The sequence below is a fragment of the Stenella coeruleoalba genome (genome assembly GCF_951394435.1).
Source record: "Stenella coeruleoalba genome assembly, chromosome: 1".
NCBI lineage: Eukaryota > Metazoa > Chordata > Mammalia > Artiodactyla > Delphinidae > Stenella > Stenella coeruleoalba.
The window spans coordinates 147363544-147376902 of record NC_137169.1 but is presented as its reverse complement, the minus strand read 5'-3'; the positions used below and the strand labels follow the sequence as shown (position 1 = coordinate 147376902).

General features: G+C 41.5%; 1 long non-coding RNA gene across 1 annotated transcript in view; it reads left to right on the top strand.

Annotated features, from left to right (window-relative positions):
• The window catches only part of LOC307186654, a 30442-nt gene extending 17524 nt beyond the window's left edge, over positions 1-12918 (top strand). The window contains exons 2-3 of the long non-coding RNA XR_013828444.1: positions 11239-11515; positions 12734-12918. This is a non-coding gene — a long non-coding RNA (uncharacterized lncRNA). The remainder of the gene's footprint in view (positions 1-11238; positions 11516-12733) is intronic.
• The last annotated feature ends 441 nt before the right edge of the window (positions 12919-13359 follow it).

Here is a 13359-nt window from a genome sequence, read left to right as displayed (position 1 = left end):
AACCATCCTAATTATGTCTGTATCTAACAATAGAGGTTCCAAGCTCATGAAACAAAAACTGAGAACTGAAGGGAGAAGTAGAAAAACTCACAATCATGGTTGGAGAGAGCTTAACCATCCTCTCTTAGGAATTGATAAAATGAGACAGAACACATACACGCACGCACGCACGCACACACACAACAGTAATGATAAAGATTGGAACAACACTATCTATGGCTGCTGTAACAAATTACCGCAAAGTTGATGGCTAAAAATACAAAATAACTCTCTCACAGTTCTGGAGGTCGGATGTCTGAAATCAGTTTCTCTGGCCCCAAATCAAGGTGCCAGTGGGCAGCACTGCCTTTGGAGGCTCTGTTTCCTTGCCTTTTCCAGCTTCCAGAGCTGCATCCTTGGTTTGCAGTCCCTTCCTCCACCTGCAAAGCCAGAAATGTAGCATTTTCCTTCACATTTCCTTCTTCTCTGTAGTCAAATGTACCTGTGCCTGCTTCTTTCTTACAAGGACCACTTGTGATTACATTTAGGGCCCACCTTGGATAACCCATGATAATCTTCTCATCTCAAGATCCTTAACTTAGTCACACATGTAAAGCCCCTTTTGCCCTTGTATAGAAAACCCACACCACTCCTGTGAGTCTCTCCTCTGCTCTCACACGACTGCCACACTCACAACACTTCTGACACCAGATGTGTGGGGTTATTCCCCACACCAAGCAATTCTCCACAACACCAGATGGGTGTCTACAGTTTAACTCAGTTCTCACACTATCTACCTGGAGATGGCATCGATCCCACAGGTGAAGGGCTCAGTCCTACAAGACTGCAGATGCCACTCACAAGTAGTTGGTCCCCAGTTTACCCACAACTTCTGTCCAACGTGACAACAGATCAGTGATCCCCAGGACCTTCTCCCCCTTGGATTCAATTACTTGCTAGAATAGCTCTCAGAACTCAGGGCAACACTTATGTTTACCATTTATTAAAGGATATGATAAAGATACAGAGGAACAGCTAAATGAAGAGATGCATAAGGCAAAGTCTGGGGCAGTCCCAAGCACGGGAGTTTCTATCCCCATGGATTTGAGGAGCTTCACCCTCCTGGCACATGGATGTGTTCACCAACGTGGAAGCTCTCTGAACCCCACACTATTAGGATTTTCATGGTGGCTTCATCATGTAGGTATGATCAATTTTTAAATCAATTTTCAGTCCCACCCATCATTCTCCAGAGAGGGGAGAGGAGCTGGAAGTGGGGTTAGTGATCAATCATGCCTGCATGATGAAGCGTCCATAAAAACCCCAGTAGTTTGGGGTTTAGAGAGCTTCCGGGTTCGTGAACACATGGAGGTGCTAGGAGAGTGGTGGCCCCGAGAGGGCGTGGGAGCTCCATGCCCCTTCCCATATACCTTGCCCCATGCATCTCGTCCATCTGGATGTTCATGGGTATCTTTTATCCTATTTTTAATAATAAACTGGTAGGCAGTAAGTAAACGGTTTTCCTGAGTTCTGTGGGTCACTGTGGCAAATTAATCAAAACCAAGGGGAGTGTTGCGGGAACCTCCAGTTTACAGCTGGTTGGTCAGAAGCACAGGTAACAATGTGGACTTTTGACTGGCGTCTGAGATGGAAGGTGGGGGGCAGTCTTATGGGATCTGTTGCTGTCTCCAGGTAGACAGTGTCAGAATTGAGTTGAATTGTAGGACACTCATCTGGTGTCATACAGTTGCTTGGTGTGGGAAAAACTCTCACACATCTGGTGTCAGAAGTGTTGTGAGTGTGATAGTAGTGTGAGAGTAGAGGAGAGACAAAAAAGAGGAGGACTGAGGTTTTCTTTAAAGCCATATAAGGTAATAGTCACAAGTTCAGGGATTATAATCTGAATATCTTTGGGGACCATTTTTTAGTCAACCACAGTCCAACCCTCAGACCTCAAAGAGTCACGTCTATCCCACACACAAAACATAGTCACCTCATCCTAGCATCCTCCTAAGTCTCAACCTATGACAGTATCATCTCAAGCCACAAATCTTGTCTAAATATCATCAGCTCAAAATCTCGTCACGTATATCATGTAAAACAGGTATGGGTGAGACTCTGGGTATGATCCATCCTGGGGCAAAATTCCTCTCCATCTGTGGACTTGTAAAATTAGAAAACAAGTTACCTGCTCCCAAAATACAATTGTGGGACGGGCACAGGGTAACAGCTGTAGACATTCCCATTTCAAAAGGGAGAGAATGGAAGGAAGAAAGAGTCACCAGCCCCAAGCAATTTTGAAATCCAACTGGCCAAACTCCATTAGGTCTCAAGATCCAGGAGTTATCCTCTGTGGCTTGAGGCTTCCACCCCTACCCTGCCCCCTGCTTCCCCATCTTCTTTTTTCTTGAAGGGTAGCACATGTTTGCACCAGAGTAGTTTTATCAGCCTGCTTCCGGCCTCTAGAATTTTGGTGACAACCTTCTTTCATTTCACCCTTTCTCTTTCAGTTCAAGCTGGCAGTGTTTCTGCTGACATAGCATTCTCAAAACCCTTGTGTATGTCAAGGACATTAATCACACCATGAAACAAGAGGTTCTTCCACAGAGCTTCCCTGGAGTCTCCCATCTCTATTCTTGGCTTCTGCTCAAATGGCTGGGGGGATCCATGGTGACGTGTCTCATCTCTTCAGCACTAGCAAATGGCTCTCCAGACACACCCTTGGCCTTCTCTCTACAGTCTGCTTTTTGGACAGTGACTCTCCTAATTAGCATGTTTTGCAATCTGGATAGGTCAAGAGTTTCCCAAATCATCAATTCTTGGTGCTTAACAGTTCTTCCCTCAATTTATCTGTTACCTCTCAAATTTTACTATAAGCAGCAAGAAGAAACCAGGCTGCATCCTCTGCACTTTGCTTGGAAGTCTCCTCAGCTACACTTGCTCACAAGTTCTGCTCTCCTCACAACAGGAGGACATAATTCAGCTAAGCTTTCTGCCATGATATAATAAGGATCCTCTTTCCTTCTGATCACATGTTCCTCATTTCCTCTGAACCTTCACCAGCGGCACCTTGAACATCCATACTTTTTGCCAACAGTCTGTTTATGACAATCTAGGTGTTCTCTAAGATTATGTGGGCTTTTCTACTGTGCCCCTCACTTCCATCTGAGCCGTCACTGACAGTCTTTAACAACCGTTATTTCTCCTAACAGTCTACTCGCAGCAATCCAGGCTCTTTCTATCATGCTTCTCAGAATTCTTCCAGAGTCTATCCTTTCCCCAAATCCAAAGCTACTCTGTGTTTTCAGGTGTTTGTTACAGCAGCACCCCGCTTCCAGGCAGTAAAATCTGTATTAGTTTTGTATGGCCCCTGTAACAAATGACCACAAGCCAGTTGGCTCCAAACCACATACATTCACTCTCTTCTACCTCTGAAGGTCAGAAGTCTGCAATTAGTTTCACGGGGCCAAAACCAAGGTGTCAGAATGCAGTGCACACTCCAGAGGCTCTCGGGGAGAATCCATTTCCTTGCCTTTCGCAGCTTTTAGTGGGGTTTCTCCTGCAGATTCCAGCTTGCCTTCTGTGGCTCATGGCTCCTTTATCCATCTTCAATGCCGGCAGCAGAGCATCTTCAAATTTCTCTCTGCTTCATCATGGCATCCCCTTCTCTTCTGTCTCTGTAATCACATCTCCCTCTGCTTTCCTTATAAGTACACTCATGATCACATTTAGGGCCCATCTGGATAATCCAGGATAATCTTCCCATCTCAGGATTCTTAACTTAATCATATCTGCAAAGGTTCTGTTGCCATATGTGGTTAATTTTATGTGTCAAGTTAGCTAGGCCACAGTACCCAGATATTTGGTCAAGCATTATTCTAGATGTTTCTGTGAGGGCATTTTTTAGATGAGATTATCATTTGAATCAGTAGACTTTGAGTGAAGCAAATTACCCCCCATAATGTGGATGGGCCTCATCCAATCAGTTAAAGCCTTAATAGAAAAAGACCGACTTCCCTGGAAGAAAACGGAATTCTGCCAGCAACTGGCCTTTGGACTCAAACTGCAACTCTCTTCTGGGTCTTCAGCCTGCCAACTACCCTGCAGATTTTGGATTTGCCAACCTCCATAATTGCATGAGCCCAATTCTTTAAAATCTCTTTCTCTCTAAATTTATACACACACATCCTATTAGTTCTGTTTCTCTTGAGAACCTGACTAATACATCATATAAGGTAACATTCAGTTTCCAAGAATTAGGACCTAGATACCTTTGGGGCCATTGTTCAGTCTATCACAAATGCCATCAATTCTTTTCAAGTGCATATGGAATATTCATCAAAATAGACCATATGCTGAACCATAAAATAAGCCTTAGTACATTTCAGTTTTATGTAGTATGTTCTCTTTTGACAACAGAAATAAATGAGAAATCAATAATAATATAACTAGAAAAGTCCCACGTATCTGGATATTAAGCAGTACCCACAGGACAAGGGAGAAATCACAAGGAGAGTTAGGAAATATTTCATACTGAATAAAAATACAACCTATCAAAAACTGAGGGTTGGGCTTCCCTGGTGGTGCAGTGGTTGAGAGTCCGCCTGCTGATGGAGGGGACACGGGTTCGTGCCCCGGTCCGGGAAGATCCCACATGCCGTGGAGTGGCTGGGCCCGTGAGCCATGGCTGCTGGACCTGCGCGTCTGGAGCCCGTGCTCCGCGACGGGAGAGGCCATAACAGTGAGAGGCCCACGTACTGCAAAAAAAAAAAACAACAACCAAAAAACTGAGGGTTGCAGCTAGGCAGTGCTTAGAGTAAAATTTATAGCATTAAATGCTTACAGTGTTAGAAAAGAAGAAAGATTTAAAATTAATGACCTAAGTTTTACTTCCAGAACTAGAGGAGTGATTTAAACCCAAAGTGAGTAGCAGAAAAAATAATGATAAGAACAGAAATCAACAAAATAAAAAACAAATGATAGAGTAAATTAAAAATTCCAAAAGTTGGTTTTCTAAAAAGATTAATAAAATTGGTAAACCCCAGTAAGACTGATTAAGAAGAAAAATAAAGAAAGTAAACATAAATTACCAGTATCAGCAATAAAAGAGGGGTATCATCACAGATTCTACAGATATTAAAAAGATAATAGATGAATATTATAAATAAGTCAATGACACTAAATCTGAAAACTTAGACGAAATGAGAAAATTTCTTGAAAAATCCAAATTATCAAAACTGACACAAAAATAAATACAAAAATTTAATGGTCCCTTTTTACAAATATTGTCTGTTACAGATGTTGAATTCCTAATTAAAAATCTTCCCACAGACAAAACTCCAGGACCAGATAGTTTCCTTGGTAAATTCAATAAAACATTTAAGGAAAAAATAATGCCAATCTTACACGAATCCTTTCAGAACACAAAGGAGGAAGGAAGAGTTTCCAATTTGTTTGGTCACACCAGCAATAAATAATCCTGAAGCCAAAATATGACAAAGATGCTACAAGAAAAGAACATTACAGATCAATATCCCTCATGAATATGGATACATAAATCTTTAACAAAATATTAGCAAATTGAATCCAGCAATGTGTAAAAAGAGCAATACATCAAGTCCAAATGGCATTTATCCCATGAGTGCAAGATTGGTTTCATATTGGAAATCAATCAAAGTAATTCATTGTATCAACAGAATAAAGAAAAACCATTATGATCTCAGTAGATGTAGAATAAGCATTTGAAAGAATGCAACACTCATTCATAATAAAAATCTCAGAAAACTAGGAGTACAAGAGAATTTCTTCATTCTGATAAAGGCCACCTATGAAAAACCTATAGCTGACATACTTAATGATGGAATATTGAATGTTTTTCCCTAAGACTGGGAAAAAGGCAAGAATGGTCTCAATTTTATTCAGTATTGTACTAGAGCCATAATGATTGCAATCAGGCAAAGAAAAATAAAAGGTGTAAGGATTGGGAAGGAAGAAGAAAAACTATTTATATCTGACATAACCATGTATGACATCTATGAAACAACCACTAGAACTAATAAGTGAGTTTAGTAAGGTCACAGATTACTAGGTCAATATACAAAAGTTAAGTGTATGTCTATATACTCACAGCAAGCAGTTTAAAATGGAAATTAAAAAATCTCTTTTTAATAGTATCCACAAACCAAAAAAATTAGGAAAAAATTTATCAAAATACATGCAGAACTCTACCATGAAAACCACATGACAATCATGAGGAAATTTAAGAAAATCTAAAGCAATAGAGAAATATATCATGTTTGTGGATTAGAAGATGTCAGTTCTCTCCAAATCTATCTATAAATTCAATGTGCCAGTTAAAGTCTCAATTAAATTAAAATCTTTTTGGTGGAAAATGACAAGTTGATTAAAATTTTCTAATGGAAATGTAAAGAACCTATAATAGTTTAAACAATCTTGAAAGAGAGCAATTGAAGGCTCCACTGAATCTGATTTCAAGACTACTGTGGTAATAAAGACAGAATCAAGTATTGGCATAAAGGCAAATAGATCAATGGAACAGAATATAGAGTCCACACATAGATAATTGATTTTTTTTTTTTTTTTTTTTTTTGCGGTACGCGGGCCTCTTACTGTTGTGGCCTCTCCCGTTGCGGAGCACAGGCTCCAGATGTGCAGGCTCAACGGCCATGGCTCACGGGCCCAGCCACACCGCGGCATGTGGGATCTTCTCGGACTGGGGCACGAACCCGTGTCCCCTGCATCGGCAGGCGGACTCTCAACCACTGCGCCACCAGGGAAGCCCCTAATCAGTTGATTTTTGACGAAGTTACCAAGGTAATTCAGTAAGGAAAGGAACGTATTTTCAAGAAATGGTGCTGGAACTATTGGATAAATGTATATGAAAAAATGAACCTTGTCCCCATCATAGACCTAAACGTAAATGCTAACACTATAAAACTTCTAGAAAAAATTTAGGTCATTATTTTCATGACCTTGGGATTGGGGACGTTTTCTCAGAGCAGACACAAAAAAAGCACTAAACATAAAATTAAAAACTGATAAATTGGACTTTTTTGAAGTTGAAATTTTCTGCTTACTAAAAGACACCATCAATAAAACAAAAGGACAGGGCTTCCCCGTTGGCACAGTGGTTAAGAATCCGCCTGCCGATGCAGGGGACACGGGTTTGGGCCCTGCTCTGGGAAGATACCACATGCTGTGGAGCACTCAGCCCGTGCACCACAACTACTGAAGCCCGCGCGCCTAGAGCCCCTTCTCCGCAACAAGAGAAGCCACCACAGCGAGAAGCCCGCGCACCTTAATGAAGAGTAGCCCCCGCTCGCCGCAACTAGAGAAAGCCTGCACGCAGTAGTGAAGACCCAACGCAGCCAAAACTAAGTAAAATAAATTTATAAAAAAACAAAAGGACAAGTCAGATTGTTGGAAAATTTTTGCAATACATATATTTGACAAAAGACATATCCAGAATATATAAAGAACTCCTATAAATAAATAACAAAATGACAGACTATCCAATTAAAAATGGGCAAAAGACTTGAACAGATACCTGACAAAAGAAGATAAACAAATGGTTAAAAAAGGCATGAAAAGATGCTCAGCATCATTAGTTGCCAAGAAAATGCAAATTCAAACCCCAATGAGGTACGATTTATCCCCCTGACAATGCCAAATGCGGTGAGAGCAGCAAGCAGCTGGAACTCTTATACAGGGGGGAGTGTTAAACGATCCAGTCATCATGGAAGACTGTTCCACATCCGTCCATACTATGACCCAGCTGTTCTATTCCATTCCTAAGTATTTATCCACGAGAAATAAAACAATGTCCAGAAAAAGTCTCTAATGAGAATATTCATAGCAGTTCTATTCATGTGTCAAAAATTGACAACAGCTCTAATATCTATCAACAGAATGGATAAACAAATTATTGTATATTTATACAATAGAATATTCAGCAATAAAAATTACTGGGCTTCCCTGGTGGCACAGTGGTTAAGAATCTGCCTGCCAGTGCAGGGGACATGGGTTCGAGCACTGGTCCAGGAAGATCCCACATGCCATGGAGCAACTAAGCCCGAGCACCACAACTACTGAGCCTGCACTCTAGAGCCCGTGAGCCACAGCTACTAAAGCCCATGTACCACAACTGCTGAAGCCTGTGCACCTAGAGCCCATGCTCCGCAGCAAGAGAAGCCACCACAGTGAGAAGCCCGTGCACCGCAACGAAGAGTAGCCCCCGCTCGCCACAACTAGAGAAAGCCCACGCACAGCAACGAAGACCCAACTCAGCCAAAAGAAAAAAAAAAGAAGACCATAAAAAAAAAAGTACTGATACATGCAACAGCATGAATAAATCATAAACATATTATAGTAAAAGAAGACAGGCACATTAAGAGTACATATGGTATGATTCCATTTGTAAAAAGTTTAAGAATGGGCAAATTTATCTATGGGCTAGAAATCAGAACAGTGGTTTCCTCTGGGGGGTGAAGATTAACTGGAAGGGGTTATCAGGAACTTTCTGGGTGATAAAATTGTTGTGTATTTTGGCAGAGTAGTGGTTATATGGACGTGTACGCATATCCAAACTCACTGAATTGTATATTTAATATCTGCATTTCACTGTATGTAAATTTTTATATATTGTATGTATAATATAAAATATATATTTATATTTGTTACGGGCATCCCAATATCTCAAACATAAGTGCTACTTAAGGGGAAGCTCAAAAGTAAAATAAAACACATTTAACTGGGTTTGTTTTTCCCCTCCCCTTTCCTTGTCTATTGTAAATATGCAATATCTTAAAATAAATAATAAAGATGGAAAAAATTTTGTTGTCTTTTAAAATATTATATCCAATGAAAGCTTAAAGAGTCTTTGCTGAGATAGAAATTTGAAAAACATATTTATTTTTCTTATGTATTTTTTTCTGAATTTCTCTTTAATCCATCCAGAATTTAGTGGGGAGAATGGCTGATTCCAGTGGTAGAGAGGAAAGGGCTTTCTTTTCACCTCCAAGTTCTTTCCCCTTCCCTCCTTGCTTCTAGGTGCCTGCTTCTTCTGGCCAAAGAAAGAGGCAGTAGAAAAGTCTGAGGTGGCTATTCAGGGTGAGAGCTGAGTGTCGCCCTCTCCACAAAGGGCACTTGTCCTTTTCCTGCACATGACGGTCTTTGTCTAAATGGCCTCATTTTCTGATTAATACAGCTCAAAATTGGCCCATTTCCTTGAAATTAAAACAAAAGTACAGTCCCGGAAATGCTCAAAAGAAGATAAAGAGGAAATAGTTACCTGAAAAAATAGGAAAATGCTCTAAATGGAATTTTATACCCATCCTGTGAAACGCATGGAGTGTTGTACATCTGATAAATATGGACCTTTGGGGAAAGGATGATTCTATGATTGGCTCTGGTCTTTGGGCATCAGCCCTGGGGAGCTGGGGGTAGTTGGAAGTACATGTGGTAAGAGGTGCCTGAGTCTGACCTACAGGGTCATATTTCAGTGCCAGGCTTAGTGGTAACTACACTCTGTTCTTAAACTAAAGAGCAGCTGGTCTCGGCACAAGTTGAAGAGAACTTTGGCCTCAGAGCCTTTTCCAAAGCCAGGTCTACGTGGCAACCACTGTCAGCAATGGCAACATCTGCAGATACAAGAAGCAGCCGGCAATTGTTGATCTTCCATAGATCTTCATAGCGTTTATTTGAGGGCGTTTAAAACCGTGAGACCGGAATTATCTGGGATTTGTGAACGCTGCAAAACGTGATGATAGGATAAAGCTGTGTGAAATCTTGTCTCCAGCTCACACCCCTAAGTGAACGTTACCCTCCCGAATCACTGCAGGAAGTACCGCATGGGAGCCTGGCTTAGAACGTGCTTTAGATTTCTTCTGTTCAAATTGATGTAAGCATCAACATATGATCCACAAGGGGGAAATCAGCTTGGTTTTCTTAATTCACATCTGTTGGTTGTAAATAACTTGTGTCTGTTTCCAAAAATTCAGTCCACTCCCAGAAAGGACAAAGATTGGCCGACAGTGAAGGTATTAAAGGAAATGTCCGGTCCACTCTTTTGAAATGTTTGCCATCAGAGTTCTCGACGGACAGGTGGTTGGTTGCCTTCCCCACAGAGATGACTCTGAAGGGGTTGCTCTTGTTGGACACATCAGTCCTATTGGCTTGTCACCACCCTTCTTCTGATGCCATATTCCTTTAGGGTTGGACCTGAACAGCACTTACAGATTTCCCTTCTGCTCAAAGTGAAAAACAGGTGTCAACCCTGCCGCTAATATTTCTGCATTTTTTTCTAGCTTTTTCTTCCTCTCCTGCTCCCACTTGATGGTTTGGAGGATGAGAGGTCATAAAAGATTTCTGAGGGGTGGAAGGAACAAACAGCTTTTCTCATATCTCCCTCCTCCGCAATTTTCCAACCTAAAAAATGACCACTTTCCTCACCAGATGATGTCAGCACAGTCACGGTGTTTCACCTGGATCCCGGGTGAGGGCTGAGTTCCCTCTGTTTCACGCCTCCCTCCTTCTCTACTTTCCTCCAGGCCCCCAGTGATGTTCCCTGCAGAGCAAAGGCCCTAAAATGTTTATTCCCTCTGCTTCCTTTCCTCTGCCTACCACATGTTCTTCTTGTCTTTGCCTGATAAGCATCTATTCTGTATACTTTTATTTACCGAAATTAAAAAATTTTTCTTGTTCATATAAGATAGACTTTAAAATATATTTTAGAAACACTGTAACATCTACTTATGACATTTTAAAATGTACAGTGTTCCAAGGTTCCTAAATTACAATCCCTTTCTAGCCCATCTCTCCTTCGGCTTTTTGGTTTTTACTTTATTTTTATTTTTAGTTGTGGTAAAATACACATAACATAAAACTTACCATCTTAACCATTTTATTTTTTTTTTCTTTGTGGTACGCGGGCCTCCCACTGCTGCGGCCTCTCCTGTTGCGGAGCACAGGCTCCGGACGCGCAGGCTCAGCAGCCATGGCTCACGAGCCCAGCCGCTCCGCGGCATGTGGGAGCTTCCCGAACCCGGGCACGAATCCGTGTCCCCTGCATTGGCAGGCGGACTCTCAACCACTGCGCCGCCAGGGAAGCCCACCATCTTAACCATTTTTAAGTATACGGTTCAGTAGTGCTAAAGTACACTCGCATTGTCATGCAACCATCGCCACCATCCATCTCCAGAAATTTTTTTTTTAATTACTAAACTTTATTTTTTGGAGCAGTTTTAGGTTCACAGCAAAATTGAGCGGGAATTGCAGAGCTCCCATATACCCCTGTCTACACAACCTGCCCTACTCTCAACGTCCTGCACCAGAGTAGTACATTTGTTACAATCCCTGGACCTTCACTGACGCATCGTTATCACCCGAAGTTCTCCAGAACGTTTTCATCTTGTGGAACTGAAACTCCATACCCATTAAACAGCGACTGCCCATCCTCCACTTCCCCGAGCTCCTGGCAGCCACCGTCCTACTTCCTGTCGCTATGAATTTGACTACTGTAGGTGCCTCTTTTTTTTTAAATTTAATTTAATTTTTTTAATACAGCAGGTTCTTATTAGTTACCAATGTTATACATATCGGTGTATACATGTCAATCCCAATCTCCCAATTCATCATACCACCCCCCCCACCTTTCCCCCCTGGGTGTCCATACGTTTGTTCTCTACATCTGTGTCTCTATTTTTGCCTTGCACACCGGTTCATCTGTACCATTTTTCTAGATTCCAAATATATACGTTAATATACGATATTTGTTTTTCCCTTTCTTACTTCACTCTGTATGACAGTCTCTAGGTCCATCCATGTCTCTACAAATGACCCAATTTTGTTCCTTTTTATGGCTGAGTCATATTCCATTGTATATATGTACCACATCTTCTTTATCCATTCATCTGTCGATGGGCATTTAGGTTGCTTCCATGACCTGGCTATTGTAAGAGGTGCTGCAATGAACATTGGGGTGCCTGTGTCTTTTTGCATTATGGTTTTCTCTGGTCTAGGTGCCTCATGTTTAAGTGGGATCATACAATTTTTGTCCTTTGGTACCTCGCTTATTTCACTTAGCATACATAATATCTTCAAGGTTCATCCATGTTGCATGTGTCAGAATTCATTCCTTTTTAAGACAGTGATATTCCATCGTATAGATGGACCACATTGTGTTTATCCACTCATTCATCGAAGGACACTTGAGTTGCTTCCACTTCTTGGCTATCATGAACAATGCTGCTATGAACATGGGTGGACAAATATCTCTTCGAGACACTTCATTTCAATTCATTTGGGTATATACCCAGAAGTGGAATTGCTAGATCATATGATAATGATAGTTCTATGTTTAATTTTTTGAGGAACTGCCGTGTTGTTTTCCACAATGTCTGCACCATTTTACATTCCCATTAACATTGCACAAGAGTTCCATCCTCGGCAATACTTTTTATTTTCTCTCTTTCTTTTGGTCTTTCTGTCTTTCTTTCATAGTAGCTGTCCTAATGGGTGTGAGGTGTTGTGTGCCTTTACTTTTTAAACTTTTATTAAAAGCCTGGTGTCTTTCAGTCACAATCTGATTTCCTTCAAATCTGAAGTAGGCACTTTAGGATCTGCTGTGTATCTGCTTGGATATCAAATGTTCATCTGTACATTTTCTTTCTCAAAATGTGTACAACAGGAGTGCGTTGTCTTTCTGATTTAAGTGTAACTGAATTGATATCTTCAGATGGGAAGACAGCTTAGCCAGCAGAGACACCTGCCCCCATGGAGAGTACCTGGAATGATTCAGCCAGGTTTCCTGGTTTGGACGGGTCCCCTTCCTCCTACACCATTCCCGGACACCTGTCCCAAAGCTCTGACTGATCTCCCTCCAAGAGAATAGCCTTCCCAGACGGATCTCTCTGTGCAGCAGTCTGAGGTACTTGGATACGTTTATAGATTATATGTTGTGTGTGTGAATTTAGTGGTAGTAGTTTCAATCTCACTGAGAAATAATGAAAAGAGTCTAAAATCCGGTCATAATGGAAGGCACTCATTATTAAAACCGTGTGCCTTATAGCAAAGCATTCTTTTTTTATATAGATTTACTTTATTTATTTATTTATTGGCTGCATTGGGTCTTTCGTTGCTGTGCACAGGCTTTCTCTAGTTGTGGCGAGCGGGGGCTACTCTTTGTTGCAGAGCTAGGGCTTCTCATTGCGGTGGCTTCTCTCTTTCCGGAGCACGGGCTCTAGGTGTGCAGGCTTCAGTAGTTGTGGCATGCGGGCTCAGTAGTTGTGGCTTGCGGGCTCTAGAGCGCAGGCTCAGTAGTTGTGGTTCACGGGCTTAGTTGCTCCGCGGCATGTGGGATCT